Here is a 17540-nt window from a genome sequence, read left to right as displayed (position 1 = left end):
AATATCAACTAAACTAGCGAATCTACTGATATTTAATATTTAAACCATTAAAACTAAATTACACCAGTTAGTTAACACATAAAATGTAAAACCTCAAACATAAACAACAGGTCGGGTATTTGAAGCCAAGGTTGTTGTTTCTGCTTGTGTTTGAGCTGAGTGAAATAAGAAAACACTGTTTCCCAACTTGGAGATAACAGTCATTGTGACTTCTTGTATGCTTCTTAAAGTTAAGGGCTAAACTAGACTTAAGAAAATTAAGCTAACAACATTTTCAGGTTCAAAACCTGTATGAGGAAGGCAGCATGGTGATGCAACACACACACGCACAAACAAAGAATCGAATGAAGAAAGTTAATTTGCTTTTCTAAAAATGCTTCAGATGTTTTTTGGTCACTCTCATAACATAATTCCTCTCTACTTCAGTATTTATTACAATTACGTGCATAAATCACCAATTCTGCATAGTTTTCATTTTCCTTAACAAGAAGTTGACAACACTCAGGAACATTGACCAAATATCCCTTTTATTTCCACAGAAGATTTTTAAAGTAGTATTGAAATTGTGTCCTTAGATGTTGAATCCAAAAAATTTTCAATTTCTGTAGGGAAAAAAAACAGACCATAATACAAAGCCCAGCTTGCAGTAAACATGCAGATGCAGTATAATACACCCTGAGTTCTTGTAAGCACTCACTGCAACATGTGCTGCTTTGTCAGACTCTTGGAGCGTATCTTTGGAAAGGCTAATTGCATTTTGTGTCATCAGGCTAAAATAACTAAAGTGTAATAAGGCATTATGGAGCAGAGATGTGAAACATGAAGCAGGCTGTTTCCCCAGCTTTTTGCCCTGCAACCAAAGGCTGGAAGGAAGTTTTGACCTCTTCCTCATTCTCAATTTTCTGCTCCTATGAGTGACTCTGAACTGCATCGTTTCCACAAAGAGAGAAGAAATCAGTGACGATATGTTGTTCTTTTATGCCATGTCGCTTCCTTTTCAAAGTCCCACTAGTTCCCAGGAGGAGAGACTCATCATCACCAATAAAATCAGCAAACAGCACTTAAAACAAGTCCTGTTTTTGAAAGACTAATCTATAAGTCTTTCAAAAACGAGGGGAATTATTGGAATAATCAAATGGTAAAACCAGCAAGAGCAGAAAAACTGTATCTTCCTATCTAGAACAACCAATTAAACCTCGGTAAAGTTAGGAGGTTTGAGAAGTTCTAATGAGTTCTTCTATTTTTATATTCTATCTATTTTCTGTCACTTTGTGCCAAACAGAAGTTAATTCTCCAGTTTTCTTCCCCACAATTTGTATCTGACAAATGATTCTCGGAAATAGAGAACTTGCGTTTGGGGATTTTTTACTCCCAGCTTTTTTATATATTTAAACAGTAGATGCAACATATGTCAAACCTTATGGTGTTTCTGTATCATGATATTTTGGTATTTAAGTGATGGAGGACGATGTACTCGGTCCTCAAGCTGAAGTCCATCACATTGGTCAGTTTGAGCTCAGATCCAAAGAAGATTTGGATCATGGTTGAAAGAACAAGATCCAGGGTAAAAGCAGCTGAAATAAGGGTAGAAACCCTTAAAAGACAAGAGTAAGGAGCCTGATGCTCATCTGCATGGAAAGAAGTCAGCTCAGGTGGTTGATGAGCATTTCCCTTCAACGGAATAACATTTAATCCCACATACATGAGGGAAAGGCTTCATGTTTCCACGTTATTTCTCAGACATTGAGGTGTGACAAAAACTAAAGCAAGGTTGCAAAAAAAAAAAAAAAAAAAAAACAATCTCTTATAATCTCTGATTTAAAAAAGCAGAAAAAGAAAAATAGGGCACGTTTGACATCAGAGCCTTGTGTGTCAAGATGAAAATAGCAATATCCACAAGTGTCCCTGACTAGTAATTATCCCCGTCTGACACAAATCCAGTCGGGATAGTGGCTGGGCAAGGATTACTGCATAATGACATGGTGATGAAATGTACTGGGCAATCCAGCTATGTCAACGTTCCAGTCTGCTGTCCATATTTCAGCTCAGCCTGTTTGACTGGCCTACTTCAGTGTCCCACCCTCTAATCCTGCATGTGCCTCATAGGAACACGCCTTTGGGAAATGCTCCACTGCCCGGTCCACTTTCAGTCTCTTCTCCGCTTGGCTTTAATCTCTCTGCAGTCAAGACAGCGCAGCGAATGCAGTGACAGCAGCTCTTTGAAAAAAAAAAAAAAAAAAGTAAAAATATCAGCCGAATGCAATAACGACGCTAAAGTTAAATCAGCTTAAAATATCTTTATTTGTTAATAACTCACCAAAGTCTAATTTAGCCAAATGCATGCTGAGCCTAACAATGTGAGAGCAGCGTGGTTTGGGAGTCTGCTGTAATTATCCGACAGTGTTAATTACAGGAAGATTTCGGAGGCAATTATAGGATCTCATGCAACAGCGCTGGCAGTGGAGCGGCCGCTCCAACAGCACAGAGTCCCAGGAAGAGTCTCACAGCAACTAACTGTTGATTAATCTTCAAACACCACATTCGCAATAATGTTTTCACAAAATCTGTGGAGGAAATCTTTCATTTGGCAATTCCCAAACTTATTCATTCCGCCTTTCATTCCCCATTTGTGCCGCTTGCATAGTAACGGGATGTTTTGTCTGGGAAGCAAGATACAGCTTGTGGCTCTGAGCCGAAGCAGAGAAAAGTAGAATAATCCGTATCTGTGCCACGTCTTCCGAGGGATTCGTTAATGCAACAACAAGAATCGTGTTGGAAGAAGGCAAGAAACCAAGCGTTTGAAGACAGGAAGAGGGTGCGGGAAAGAGAGGGAAAGATGAAAGTGCTGACCATGAAATACAGAGGAGTCAAGAAAATGAAGAAAAATAAAACGGCACAAGAACAAGGGTGCCTTTTTTTCAGCACAAGAATGGAAAATTAAATTACAAATAGCAGCTAAAGATAGATGAAGACAAAGCAAAAGATGTGAAATGAATTTGGGAAGCTGGCAAGTGATTATTCAACTGAGCCAGTGAAGAAAGCAGAGCTTTAGACAAGGATTTGTCAAAAGTTAGGCGCGAGAGAGGAACATGAACTGTAAGCATGAGGGTTATCTGGGATGGGCTGTGATGGTTGATAGCAACACTTTTATCTTTGAGGCGTAAAGAGGGTTTCTATCATCGAGAGTGCTGCTGCAGCTGCAACAACCCTGACTCTTATGAGAGCCGAGAAGAGCACACGCATGTTAACAGCAAAACAGCAAACACGCTTGAATAAAATCTGAGAAATGTAAAAACTCAGCCTCAGCGGGAAAATGAAAGTGCCTGGGAAAAAGTATGCATGCTCCTACAAACTGAAGATGTACGTAATTTATGGTGAATTTCTGACACGCCAAAGTATAAGGCAGATCATTATAATACATTAAATAAATATATACATTTTTGCCGTTGTTACAGCTCCAAGTCAGCCAGAGTGAAATGGAGAGCATCTTTTTTTTAACTCTTTCCACAATTTTTTATTTGGATTTAGGGCTGGACTTTGACAGTAGCACAAAGATGTGTCTTGATATGAACCATTCTACACTTCAATGTTGTCTTTGTCTCTGTTTGCCGTGGTTGTTGTGCTGGAAGGTAAATCTCTGCAACATCCCCAAGTGCTTTGCAGGATCTAATAAGTTTATTTTTAGAAATGCTCTTTAATTAGTTCTATTCAAATCTATTTTAAGAAGCAACATTCCTTGAGGTTCAGTGTGGTATTGACAGGACTCTGTTTTATCCTGGGGGGATGAAACAAAACAACTTCTTCACCTTTCAAACAAAACTCTTCATTTGTTCTTCAAAAATAACTCTTCTATAAACTCTTCTATAAAAGTCTAGATTTGTGAAGTGCAGAGTAAATAAGTTCCACTTCTCAATAATTTACACCGAACTTTGTGGTTATACTGAGTGAAAATAAAGCTCAAAGTGTTTTACAGAGGACTGCAAAGGTGGCAAATGACTCAAGCTGTCAGCAGCAGTTAATATAGTTCTGCGGTAGAGAAAGAGGGAAGGTAGAAGAAGGAGGAGTGGGAGCAGAGTGAGCATGAGAGGAGGAGGAGGAGAGAGTCAGCTGCTCTCCCCGAAGGCCTCTTAAGGGAGGAGACCGAAAAGGGGGCGAACAGCCACCAAAAAGAAGGGGAGTGATCCGTGTTCCCTTGCTGTTGATGGAGTCATCTTGAATCCTCAGGGTGGGAAAATAGGAAGCAAAAAAACAAAAAGCAAACGCAGGCCTCAGCCTAAAGGAAGAAATGTCCAAAGAGCAGAGAAGATGAGCAATCAGTGCTCCTATAAAGGGGATCACCAAGCGACGGCATCACAAAAATGCTCCCCAAGGCGAATTACGACACTGCGTTGTTGTTTTTTTTCGTTAAGAGGTCTTTTTTAAGTCTCTGGTTTCTGCAACCAAGTAACTGGGCCATGTCTGTGTGATAAACATAACTATGTCCTGACATCACATAGAAGCTCAGCATTGGATTCAGCTGGATGAAACGGCATGTGGGATAGAGAAAGACTGCGCCACACCAAAAGTAAAACGAAAAAAAAGAGAAAAGAAAGAACCCTCACCCATGCATGCAGAACCGCAGGGTCTTACATACAAATTATTCACAGGCTCTTTTCACAGTGTTTACTCTGACATGTGCATGTCACCCCTGGTTGCTCACAGAGCTGAGAAATCTCCTTAAAGTGGTTCTGATGAGGCGTTTCACGGCGAGAGCAAAAGCCCAAATGCAAGCGAAAGCATGACGAGAGCATTGTTTGAAATAGAGCTGCTCTGCGTGTTTATTTAAAAGTCTAAGGGACAGAGAGAAAAGGGAGCAGGCGGGGTTGTCTTAAGTGATGAGGTGAGCTGACAGTGTGCTGTCATACAGGCGGATTGATCCAAGAGAGTCTGATCAATGTTTTTTTTCTTTTGCTAAGACAGCAGAAAAGAAATAATAAAAGATGAAAAAAATCATCCCGCAGTGGTGACAAGCAGCTTCATGGAATGTCGTCTCCCTGAGACTCTTCTGGCTCTCATTATATATTCATAACCTTCCCCTGATGTCCAGAAGCGGCTCGTCCTCTTCACCTGAAAGTGAAGCAAACAGCTCAGAGAAAAAGGCGCACCTGTCAAACTAAGAATAAGTAGCAGGAGGAGGATTAAATGATAGTATGCAGAGTGACATGGGCCGATATTTACAGCCTCGCACATGCAAAGGTGATCTATTCTGACAAATGTAACCCCCATGCTTCTCGGAAGTAGCGAGCAATCCTCCTCCGCGGGTAAAAATGGAGCCAGCGCCGCACACTGAGTGCTGCACGCTATTCTACATAGCGTTGGTCCAAACAGCAGAGGGAGGGAAGTCGCTACACCTGTGAGTCAGTTCAAAGCGAAGAGTACTTCTGATCAAATAGTTCTGACAGGCAAACCAAATCCGTATGCTCCCAAAGAGCGAGACTGCAGGACATGACAGAAAAAGGAAGGAGAGGGAGGAAAGAGTCTGTTGTGAGCAATCTCATCACTCCCATCTGTCATGGTTACCCATGGACACATCCAGCTGCAGATTAAACAGATCAAATCAGGCAGAAACAGAACCAGGGGAAGTTGTTCCTGCAAGCTTTGACACATTCTCAATTGACAGCAGGGGGGAAAGAAATAGCATTTCTAGAGCTGCTTTTCTTCACAGCATCCAGAACAAATTAATTCTTCATCAGCTTCGCATATAACTCAAACATTCTGCACCAATTTAGAGAAGTACTTTGACACTTATTGAGATGGATTCTGATGGAAGTTGCTGATCTTTGAGAGATCATCAACTTCTCATACTACTTAAGTCAAATTTTAATAGATACATAGATGTAGAAATTATTATCAAAGGGCACCCATGAATGTGACAAACACTGTAATTCAAACCACTAAACCTCTGGGAGTGTTCAAGTAAATGTTGACATTTCTGCGCCACTTTTGACCAGCATTGCCTCTCCCAATGCCGGGGTGTCAAACCTCAGTCCTCGAGGGCCGGTGTCCTGCAACGTTTAGATGTGCCACTGCTGCACCACATCTGAATAGAACAATCAGGTCATTAAGGCTCTGGAGATCTTATCTACACGCAGAGGAGGCAATTAAGCCATTTTGTTCCTGTGTTTTGGAATGAGATTTGAAAACTCCAGGAAACCTTGAGGACTGGAATTTGCCACCTGTGCAATAGTGTCAGTCCTCTCATTATCCCAAGCCACTGCAATCAGAAAACTTTATACGAGAGAGCCATGCATTGATTGTGCAAGTCTCACTCTGTTACACATAACCAGTCTTTGTTTAACTCGTGAAGGTTGAACTACACCACAGGAACGTAGTTGATAAAATTACATCAATGATGCCACTCAAACTCTAGAAGTCTGTCCAGAATTAGTTTCCTCACGTCATTTGGCCCAAAAAAGTCTCGACCAGCTAGTAGTAGACTTGAGGTGGATGAAAGGGCCAGTAAAGCTGCAGTAGATAACTTGTGTTTAAAAATGTGTTTTTCACATATTCGTTAGAACTTTTCTGCTTAGTGACACAATAATTACAGATTATTAAAAACAAAGTTTTCAATTTAAGACAAAAATGGGTCCTCTCAGTTTTCTGCAAAGTATTCCAAAGTAGGATCTAACTTTTCTTCAGTTTAATCACCTGCTTCAGAAATAAAACCCAAACAAGAATAAAAAGACAAGCTGGATGAATGAACTGAAGCCAAGATGAAAGGAAAGAGCAGCTCAAGTTCATCTGCCTGCCCCACTGATCTCCACTCTGAGAAAGTGATGAGATCAACTGATTACTCGATTCATGTTAAGTGACTGAAAAACAGATAAAAGTGTACTTTAGTTTATTGTGTTAACCAGGACAACCAGTGTCTACAGAGCTCTGCTGAAAGGAGCACTGAAGGTTGTGAACTAATGCGGGAACTCAAAGATAAACAGCGCTTTAATCTGAAATCTGGAGACAAGCAGAGGACGTTTGCTACTTAATTTATAAAAAACTAAACTTGAAGTAGGAAACTTGAAGTAGGACAGAAAGTCAAAAACAATGTGGGGGAAAGCTTAAGTTACAAAAAGGAGAACAAGAAAGACTCGACAGAGAGCAAAAGAAAGTGAGGTGTGTGTATATACAGAGGGCAGATAAAGCAGCTCACAAGATTAGCAAATCAGGATCAGTGAAGCAAACAAGGGAACAGACCAAGGTAAAGGGGCAACATCATTTCAACACTGACAAACATACAACAATAAAATCATGGAGAAACAGGGAAAGAAAACATCCAAAAATAATACCAAGAAACAACAGGAGCAGGAAACAGGAGAGGGAGCTTTAGAAAACCAAAAGAGACATAGATTGAAGAGCTAGACTTGGTCTAAATGCCTCATCAGCTCAGGAATAAATGGCCGGCCGATTGGTTCAGAGTTCAGAAGATGTTGTTAGCGACAGGAACCATTTGAAGAGTGATTAATTAATCATGTGCTTAAAACCCTCTGATGGTGTTAATTGTGTTTGACCCCAACAAAAAGATCATCAGATGGTTCAAGACAGCAAAGAAAATAATATTATTAAACTAGATAAAAACAGGATTTAAGATTTCTTGATCTGGGAGAATGTAAAGTTGTGAGCTTGATCCTTAGAAGCAGCCTTACAGCATGAAACCCCGTGTAACACACTGTCACATGTGTTAATCTTATCTTGCTCATAGTTGCATAATTGAAGAGAGCTGATTACAAAGCTATCTGATGTGCAGGGTACGCTGTATGAAAGGAGCGTGTAACCCGATTCAGCATGTGGGCACACAGCTGGCTCGACACGATGAAGTTAGTCACGACTTTGTGGCTCAGCTCCTGCAAAATGTGCTTCACAGCAGATGAAGGGATTGATACGCCTGTAAGAATGAACAGATATTGTCTCTGGAATCTGTCACTCGATCTTCTCAAAGCAAAGAAAGTGTGAATAAGCTATTTTCCACATTTTCTCCACAAGGATTAATAGCAAAACATCAGTGTAATAACGATGCTGGATCAATGGGGGACAAAGGAAAAAAGATGCATTTACATATATTTTCTGAAAGCTTTTGGCTACTTGTGACACAGATTTATTTTTCTTATCATTATTTGGAGAAACCGAAGAAGGCTTTCAATGATCTGAAAAATATTCATTTATGAAGTTGAAAAAAATCCTGAAATGTCTTCATCTTATTTTTCATCAGTTAAAATTGCTAGCTTGAGAAAATTGTTAACTTAGTAGAAACAATGTTAAATAAAGACTTTTTATCATAATGGCGATATGTGCAAACCCTTAATGCACAACTGTAAAATTATAATAATAATGGGGTTATATTAAAAAAACACAAATTTTCAATACAGAATTTCAGTGTACTGGACTTCCAGAATAATTGTCATTGTAGGCCTAGTTTCAGATAAACTTGTTTGCGTCATTAAACAATATACGGGAACTAAGTACAGATTTGAATTTCGAAGCATTTCCATCCAATCTTTCCTAAGAAATATGGGAATAAGAGCAGATTAAGAGGATAATCCTTTACAGAACTTTAACAGGTACAAATCTCTTCATATTCCTTCCTGAAATTGTCCTTTTTGTTGTTTTTTTTCATTGATATTCTGCTGTTGTTGACTCAATTATGTGACATGGCTGCACATATCACATACATACATAAATACACATATTATAAAGCGCATAAACAAAGCAGAGATCTTAATTTGAGACATGTGCAGAAGTGAAATAGGTGCTGCATTCGCTACAAGGACATGTACCGGGGATCACGTTTCACATGGAGCCGTAGCGAAGCTAATTGGTTTTAACGGACCCAGCTGCCATGATTGGCAATCACTCTTAGCAATTGGGGCAAAGTGATGCAGCCTGCGTTCAGCTGGTCACGGGAGGGTAAATAGTTTGTGCTTTACAATAAAATCTTTGCATGAAATGCTTTCATATGTTTTTCATTGCTATGTCATCTGGAAATGTGTCTGTTGTTCTGACATATGATTTAGGAAAATTGTTGCAGATGAACAATATACCTAAATATCCGACCGAAGAGTAAATGAGAGGAAATACTTTAGTAGTTGTACTTTAAATTTGCCAATCGTATGAAACCCAAAACGAGAAAATCTGTTTGTTGCATGTGTTGCTTTTCTTCTGTCAAATTCCAATTTACATGACAAGAAGCAAAAAGTTGTGAAAAAGCAACATAGTTTTATTGGTTTTGAAGGTGAGTTTGGCAAATTACGCTGCGAGGTCTGGGTACTTTTTAATTTGGAGAAGCCACATAAGGCTTACAGCGATGTCGAACGTTATGTGTAGTGTTAAACAACCATGTTAATTTAATTGAACTACTGTATTTTTTTTATTTCTTTCATTGATATGCACTTGTTACACATAGAAAATCACTGCATTATAGCCTCAAATGCTATCATCCTAAATTGCACCTTGGCAGGAACCCCAGGCTGCCTTTTCTTCAGGGGTCTTCAGGTTGATCTGTATTGAAGGATATTGTTTTATAGCTGTCCATTTTCCATATTTTACACTGCCAGCAGCAGTAAGTATGCATAAAAATAAATGAGGCAGAGAGCTTGACAAGAGTATAAACTCCCAGATACCCAGCTCTTTATCTCATGGTCCAACTCAATCTTTGAGGCACACAGCACTCTCAGTTTCAAGCATCAACACAGGATAAAAGGTTGTAGATTTACAACCTTTTAGCAACCTTACACTCACAAAGCTGTGCTGTTTAGCACTGCTTCGTCTGTAATTCAAGCTGGTACAAAGCTAAAGGTTTAACAGGTTATTTTACCACCATATCCTGGGAAGCTGAGAGCCAGCAAACTGCAAACGCTGATCTCCGAACTCCTCTTGAGTGCGCCTGCACCTTCACTCGGCTTGCTCTGCTTCCCCTTTTCTTTAAAAAACTTATGTAACACTACGACTATCTCATCACACATCCTTTCATCCAGAGACCTGAAAAACATGAAATATGCAACATCCAAAGAGCAAAAAAAATAAATAAATAAAAACCGTTTTCTCACTCCAGCACTTCCTGTGCCTGAGTTCTGCTGCTCTTTAGCCAATCCAGCAGTCACACAAAGACCTATCATGGCAACAGGAGCTTGTTTTGCTCGTTGACATATTGAAAGGTTGACAGACACTTTTATAGCGTGCAAAGGTTAAACACACACACTTTTATTCAATTAAGAGGTAAATGAAATGGTGAGCTGTGCAAACTATTTCTCCAGAGCGATTCTGGTGGAATATAAATAGGTTGAGCACAAAAGAAAAGGAACGGTACAGCCTGAAAAAAGACAAGATTATTTATTTTACAATTTCCATCAAGGGAAACAGAATTCTTTGCAATCCTTTAAAGTGGTCTCCAGATTATTTGGAAGCGCTTTAAAACTTTTTTTCAAACATATTCTATCGATTTCTGTCCTGTCCAGTTATTGTCACAGAGCATGATAGCTTTCTCTGCAATGTGTGACTAGAAGAGTAGAGAACAAAACAAAAAAGTGTCTGGTTTTCAAAAAAGTGCGTCTGATGAAGATCACCTAAAGTCTGTATAAAGAAAAATAAAGACCAAAGACCTAACAGGGGAAGTTAGAGACGTCTTCAGATGATCATTTCATGTATACCACGTTTCCTGCTAACAGCTCTTCAGCAACTTGCTGCTGCAAAAAACGACTTAATTGGAAAGCTGTTATTTTTGGCATTTTTGCATAATTTGTTCTTTTAGTGAGTGAAAAAGTTGTGTCTTTGGATTGTAAAAGTTATGGCTTCAATCCTTATCAAGTTTCTATCTGTCAATATCTATGGGTTCAACTGAGATGCCAGGAAGTGAGACGGAGTGACGAAAGAGCTGCCCCTCCTCCCCACCGTGTTGCTGCACACTGCCTGTCAGCTGGCTGAACGTTGGCTTCTACATGTTTTGCTTGCTGACAAGAAAAATAAATGTGTCGGTTTGGGAATATTTCTGGTCGCAAGAAATGCAGATAGTAGTCATGGTTTGGAAACTAATGGAGTGGCCCCAAGCACTCTAACAACATTTTGTCCTTACAAATTGGATTAAAAGTTGATTCTTTGACAAGTTGACTATTTTACCTAGTTCTTGTCCATTAGTTTAGTTCAGGATACTTTTAAACACAGCTTATTAGAGCTTTTAGAAAAACCAAGTGGAAATTGGTCAGAAAATAAGCAACAAAATGAAATGAAAGAAAAGTTCTGAAATATCATATTAGACAGCCTGGAGAAATATAGATTCAGATTATTTTAAATTAATACAAAAAGTTTGACTTCATGAAAGCAAAACAGAAAGAAATGATTTAAGACTTTGGTGTAGTGCAGAAAGCTCATATAAATTTAGGTCACAAGCATCTGTGGACACTTTCATTGCTTGCATCTGTCCCATGCTGCTCTGTGTTTTTGCTTTGATCAAATTCTGTTTCAGCTGTTAGAATAAAAAATAGTTTCTTGTTTCTCAATTAACGTCACATGAATAACTAGCACTGCAGTGTGCTGAGAAATTGCAGAATGCAGCACTTTATAGATTCTCTACCTTATATCTGTAGTTTCAGCTCATTTTTCACCGGAGAGACAACTTAACAGAAACTCGAATGAAAATTCTTACGTTTGGCCTCAATTAGGCACAAACACACGGGGTCCAACCTGACAAAACACCACTTAGAGACATGCTTTGAGCATTACTCACTAAGGTCACTAATTAAAAGCCAGTCTAAAGGTAGAGTTGACCACATGGGGACAATGAAGTTTCCACTCTTAAGGAAGAAAAGTGAAGAAATGCCAGTATCTGTAATGAGAATGCTGATTGTTATTGACTAAATGAGAACATTTACACAGATATGCTGTAAAGACTATAGTGCAGAAAAATGTAAAATCAAAATTATCATTTGACATCAAATTATTTTCAATATTTGATGTAAAGTACTAATTGAAAAGTAGTTTTTGACCAGTATCAATAAAATGAAATACTGCCTTGGCAGTATCAGTATCTGTGCAGATACATTTTCTCAGTACTGAAAGGAAAACTGGTAAAAGACTTATAAATGCAGAGCAATGATCACAAAAACACACAGCAAAATCTACAAAATATAAAAAGCGTCAAACCAAAACATAACTGTGTGTGTGTGTGGGGGGGTGTGTGTGTGCGTGTGTGTGTGTGTGTGTGTGCATGTGTGGGGTGGAGGGGTGTGTTTGTGGTTGTGTGTGTGTGTGTGTGTGTGTGTGTGTGTGTGTGTGTGTGTGTGTGTGTGTGTGTGTGTGTGTGTGTGTGTGTGTGTGTGTGTGTGTGTGTGAGTAAAAAATGTGGAAATGCCTCACACTATACTTAGTTAAATTTCATGACAATGTGAAGTGGAGTAGAAAGTGCTTATATGTAACTAGTCTCATAAAAGTGCTTGGCGACTCCGAGGCCAGCCAACCACATTTGTCAGAGCAAATGTCAAATAAAGCAATCATCTTTTGGAAAAAAAAAAAACATGTAAGGTCCAGATGCTCTCTAAGCTCTGCATTTAGGTTGCAGCCCCATCTATAATAGCATTACACCAGTCAGTGAGTGGGAGGACAGCCAGCGCACACACGGGGCCACCATTGTTCCAGTTGGACTTCTTAACAGCGACAGATGACATGCCAGCCTGCCAGCAGGTATTCGAGCCCTCCCGCACTGCTCCTCCACTGTATCCCTCATTCCTCGTCCTCTGCGCTATTCTTCCCTGGAGAGCGGCGGTGCTCCCGTCTCGCTGACAGAGGATGCATCTCCGCTTTACTGCCTTCATAAATACTGCGAAATTGAAAACAATGAGGTTGTCTGGGTATTGGCAGTGTTAAGCTGCGGTAATGTCACTACTGAGCACAGATGACAGCTTTATGCACATCAGAAAGGCTCGAAATGGGAAGGTAAGAGTGGGCGTCGTAATGGACAGAACTAACAGGCCCGATTCAACAATGCACTCTGAAGGGACACATAGACCTGTCGGTGCACATTTCATTACTGACGCATAAATCTGTCAAAGAAGGAGGCTAAGTGGCACCTCGGGTACCATTAAAGCTTTTGCATAATTGCTTTCCCTTCAGTCCTTTTTTTCCCCTTTTTGATGTCGGATCATAACTGCTCTTGACAAGTAAGTATAGAAATCCATGAGCTGAGAAAAGCACTATGGGAAACATATCCAGAGATATGGAAAAGGCCACAATCAGAAATACAGAGAATTGGAAAAGATAAATGTTTTTATTTCTGAACAGGATAAAGTTAGACATTACATATTGTTTTGGGGACAAATCTGAGCTACAGCTTAATCTTTTACATTTAATCTAAATACCTCACCTTACTCTGTCTGAGAAAGAACAAAAGTTGATTTTCTCCTCTACTGTAACTGGCATATTTCAGCAGACATTTAGCCACAACCTAACAGTGGATCACAACTCCAGACTCTGTCAAGTCATACTGAAAGTTTTTGCAATCAAGCTAAGCCAAGATGTAACTCTATTACCAATTGTCTGACATACAGTCCTACAGTTTTCCTGGTCAATCACGGGTCAGTTCAGTTCCTCCTCAATATATTTTATTATTATGTAAGCAAAAGAAGCACACTGAAAAGATTTGTATTCAATATTATGATCATCATTGTTTTATCTTGGAGATTCAAAACTGCAGAGATCCCATGGCAGTGATACTTGGGAAGGATTTGTAAATGTGTGAAATGTGCAGAACCACAGATAAAGTCACAGACTTAACAAGTCAGTTATACAAAAGCATGAAAAAAAAGAGGTTAAAAATCTCTGAAAACTCTTCTCATGTGGCTCTTTTATCATTTTAGCAAAACAACATCACTTTTAGTGCTTAATATGTCAAAAGGATTATTAAACATAAAGTACTTTTAGTAAGAAACTTAGCTGTGATGGTACTATGATTGCATATCAAGTAAGGCTTTAAGAGTAAGGTGACTTGACTGTCAGAACGTCCAATATTAAATTTAAGACGATATTATTGTAGGCATGAGTGCCGATGTATCTGATATTTTGAGTGTTGGTCATTTTCTTAATGTGCGTTTTGAACCCAAGAGTCACATTTATATCTTCAATTAAGGCTCTGACCTTTAACATTTTGTTTCTTGTAAAATATAATGGCAATATTTGCAAATTGCCAAACATAAAGTTCTCTGTGAGCAATATTAGACATAAGAAATGATTCCAAAGGTAAGTTTTGTCCATTGTGAGTGAAAATTTGGCTAAATCCTGTTCCACACCATTCAACACCAGGTGTGTTTATGGCCATGTCATTTGCATACATTATAATTTTAGCAGCATCACACACCAGTAATGCAAACTGAACAAAAACAGTCACAAATATCCATGCTTGTGAAGCTTTATAATACATGGATTAAATAGGTAATGCATAAAGAGTTTTCTTTGTCTAAGCTGTTTGACATATTATGTTTTGTGATAAAATAATCAAAATTTTAAAATGAATTACCTCGTGCTATTAACTCAAAATTCTGAAATACATATTTGTAACATAATCTAACAGTCATTTTTACTAAAAGCTTGATACTCATCTATAGTTTTTGGGGTTCCTTATCTTTTTCAGACCTTTGTATTTTTCACAACTAGACATATTTGCAAATTGCCAAATGAATATTTTATATAAATATGAGAAAATCCACCTGACCGGCAGTGTGCAGCAAAAAGGTGAGGGAGGATCAGATTAGTACTAGAATATCCAATCCAATATATCTGAAATAACTCATAAAAAGGACTAACTATAGGATCGGTCTGACTAAATTTTAGTAGTTTTGAAACCATGACTTTCACTGGTAACTGGGCCATGGTGAAGTCTTGTTACTGCAGTCCAGCCATGTGTACTTTCACAGCCTTCTTCATCCTCCTTCCCGTCTTTTCAGGGCCCTATAATAGGAGCATTAACACCTGTAACTGGATGTCCATTCGTTTTGGATTGAATTTTCTGTCCGACTTGTCTGGCACGACGCTTCTTCAGCATCTGGCATCTTCTGGCATCTTTATCGCATAATGTGACAGGAATTGCTGTCAAAAGTGAGTTTTTCATATCTTGCAATTTTTTTAAATTTCCAGCATGTGATGATGACAACGTTTCACTTGACAGATTAAAGGCATAAAAACTGGATGTTGAAGGGAAAATGCAACACAGCTGACTGGGAAAAAATTCTTTAAGCCCCAAAACAATGAATAAGAATGAGGTCACTGCAGCATAAATGACTGATGAAAACCTTGTTTACTTGCATAGATTTAAAAAGTCTTAGACAGGAGTATTGTTGGGATGTGAGTGGAGAAGACATATAGCATCATTTGTTCTGTTGGAAAGACTGACCTATATAACAAGAGGGTGAGCGAAGGGATTTGAGGAGGAAGTTTGGAAGTCCTTAGTGACTCATTGGATGTCAAAAAGCAGTATACTATTATTATGCTGTTTTGGTGTTCTGTATTTTTGTAGTAGAAGCCTTTTAAACCGTCATTTTATGTCACCCACAGTTGTCCAATGGGACAAAATGAGCCAGTGAGGGAACAGCTGCCATCTAATCTGCTACTTACAAGAAAATCCAACACATACACCCCTGGAATGAGACATACATCATATTCATCAATTCAGAAAGAAGGGATGAACGTCCTGAAAAACCTGCACACAGGAAAAAATAAGTCTGAACACCTGGATGATCAAGCAAACATAATTATTCTGTCATGGTGCGTAAGAATGCAGGGGGCCATGTTGGGGTGCGGCGAGTTGTGGCAGTTTTGTCGGTTCTTGAGAAATGTGTCAGATCTTCGTGTCATTATTTATTGAATGCCGGCCATGTTAACAGAGGAAGCATGCAGTGACATTGCAGTGCAGAAACCTTGGAAGAGGTCAGCGCATCTATCAATAAATCAAAGCAGCTGAAAAGCTGGAATTGTGAGAAAACAAGGGGACAGCTGCTGATTTATGAAGTTGCGGGCCACAGGTTAGAGTTGTTTGATGCCTTTATCTTCTCTCTCGCTCCTCTCTGTGTAACATCTGAATGAACAGCGGGAGGAGAGATGAACTCCAAAGCCATTAGAGGGAAGGACAACTGCACTCCTTGGAATAACCGTCTGATTTGTAGTTGCTGCACTCAGAACTATAAGCACACACACCAATAAAAGACGCGGGAGCCGAGCTGGAAACGGGCTCAGAGAGCACTCGGGATTAGATGTGTCATCTGCTCACACTGATACGGCCTCAACACCGATCATGGGTCGCCTTGCCCTTCCTGCCCACCGTTTACACCATTAAACCCTAATTGAAACCTGATCACCAGAGGACTCGCACAGGCACGCACATACCGATGGAGATGAGTTGTGCACGGATGCACAAACACACTGCCTCAGTGGTGACAATAGAAAAGAACAGATAATGAGAGCTGATGTCCGTGTGAGTTGAGGAGCAAATCGATCTGTTTGTTTTTTTTTTGGGGGGGGGGGATGCTGCACCATCAGAAAGGAGCTGAAAGGGATAAAATAGTGTCACAGATATCACAAGTTGCATCTTCTGCTCATCAGCAGCAAGGCAGAGGAAAAAAGAGAACACACACACCACGTGTGTACAGTCTGTTTTCGTGAAGATGGATGCAGACAGTTACTGACAGCACATGGAGTACACAGATGAGAGTGGTGTGTGTGCGGGGGGGGGGGGGGGGGGGGGGGGGGGGGGGGGGGGGGTGTGGGTGTGTGTTTGTGTGTGTGTGTGTGTGTGTGTGGGGGTGTGTTTGTGTGTGTGTGTTTATTGGAAGTTGACTCACCCAGGACTGGAAGCTGCACCGTGCTGCTTGTTCATCTATAAGGCTGAAGATGCTCTGATCACTTGTGGCCGTTCGGGCTGCCTGTGCAGGACAACCGGAGCTGCTCCAGTCTCTCCAAGCCCACAGCCTCTCTCCTCCTCTCTTCCTCTTCCTCTTCCTCCTCCTCCTCCTCCGCTTCCTCCTCCTCCTCCAGCAGCAGCAGGAGCCAGTAGCAGGACTGGAGCGTATTCACTCGCCTCCCCCGCTTCGCTGGTTAATTGTCTGCCGTCTCAAGCAGAGATCCGCGGCTCTCTTCCGTTGCCTGTGAGGGCAGCAGGAACTCCTTTCACGGCTTCGCGGTGCGGAGAAGCGGTCAGGGCTGATGCCGCTCAGGTTCTCGGGCTGCTTGCGTGCGTGTGCGTGCGGGTGTCTTGTGTGCGTGTGTGTGTGTGAGGGATACGGAGCGTGGTGCTTTGTGTTTGAAAGAGGAGCCGGCTGTTGTTCATTGGGGCTCATCTGCGCTGTTGCCTCTCTCTCTCTCCTTCTCTCTCTCTCTCTGGATCTCATTCTCGAAATGCTTTATGCTGCATTCGCTTCCTGTGGGATAAAGGCGAAACGCGCGGCATATGTTAAAAGACAATCCAGACAGCTTCAGTTTTCCAGTGGGTGGATGTACTCAGAGTTTTGTTCTGGAAAAGAAAATAGCAGAGATTG

At 40.3% G+C, this 17540-nt stretch overlaps 1 protein-coding gene across 1 annotated transcript in view; it reads right to left on the bottom strand.

Moving 5' to 3' along the window:
- The window catches only part of lingo3a (leucine rich repeat and Ig domain containing 3a), a 40811-nt gene extending 23483 nt beyond the window's left edge, over positions 1-17328 (bottom strand). The window contains exon 1 of the mRNA XM_055057834.1: positions 16848-17328. The gene's annotated coding sequence lies outside the window, so the exon portion shown is untranslated. The remainder of the gene's footprint in view (positions 1-16847) is intronic.
- Between the last annotated feature and the right edge of the window lie 212 nt (positions 17329-17540).

This window comes from Poeciliopsis prolifica, unplaced genomic scaffold, assembly GCF_027474105.1.
Source record: "Poeciliopsis prolifica strain line A6 unplaced genomic scaffold, Auburn_PproV2 SCAFFOLD002, whole genome shotgun sequence".
Classification (NCBI taxonomy): domain Eukaryota; kingdom Metazoa; phylum Chordata; class Actinopteri; order Cyprinodontiformes; family Poeciliidae; genus Poeciliopsis; species Poeciliopsis prolifica.
This window is presented reverse-complemented; position numbering and strand designations above follow the sequence as displayed.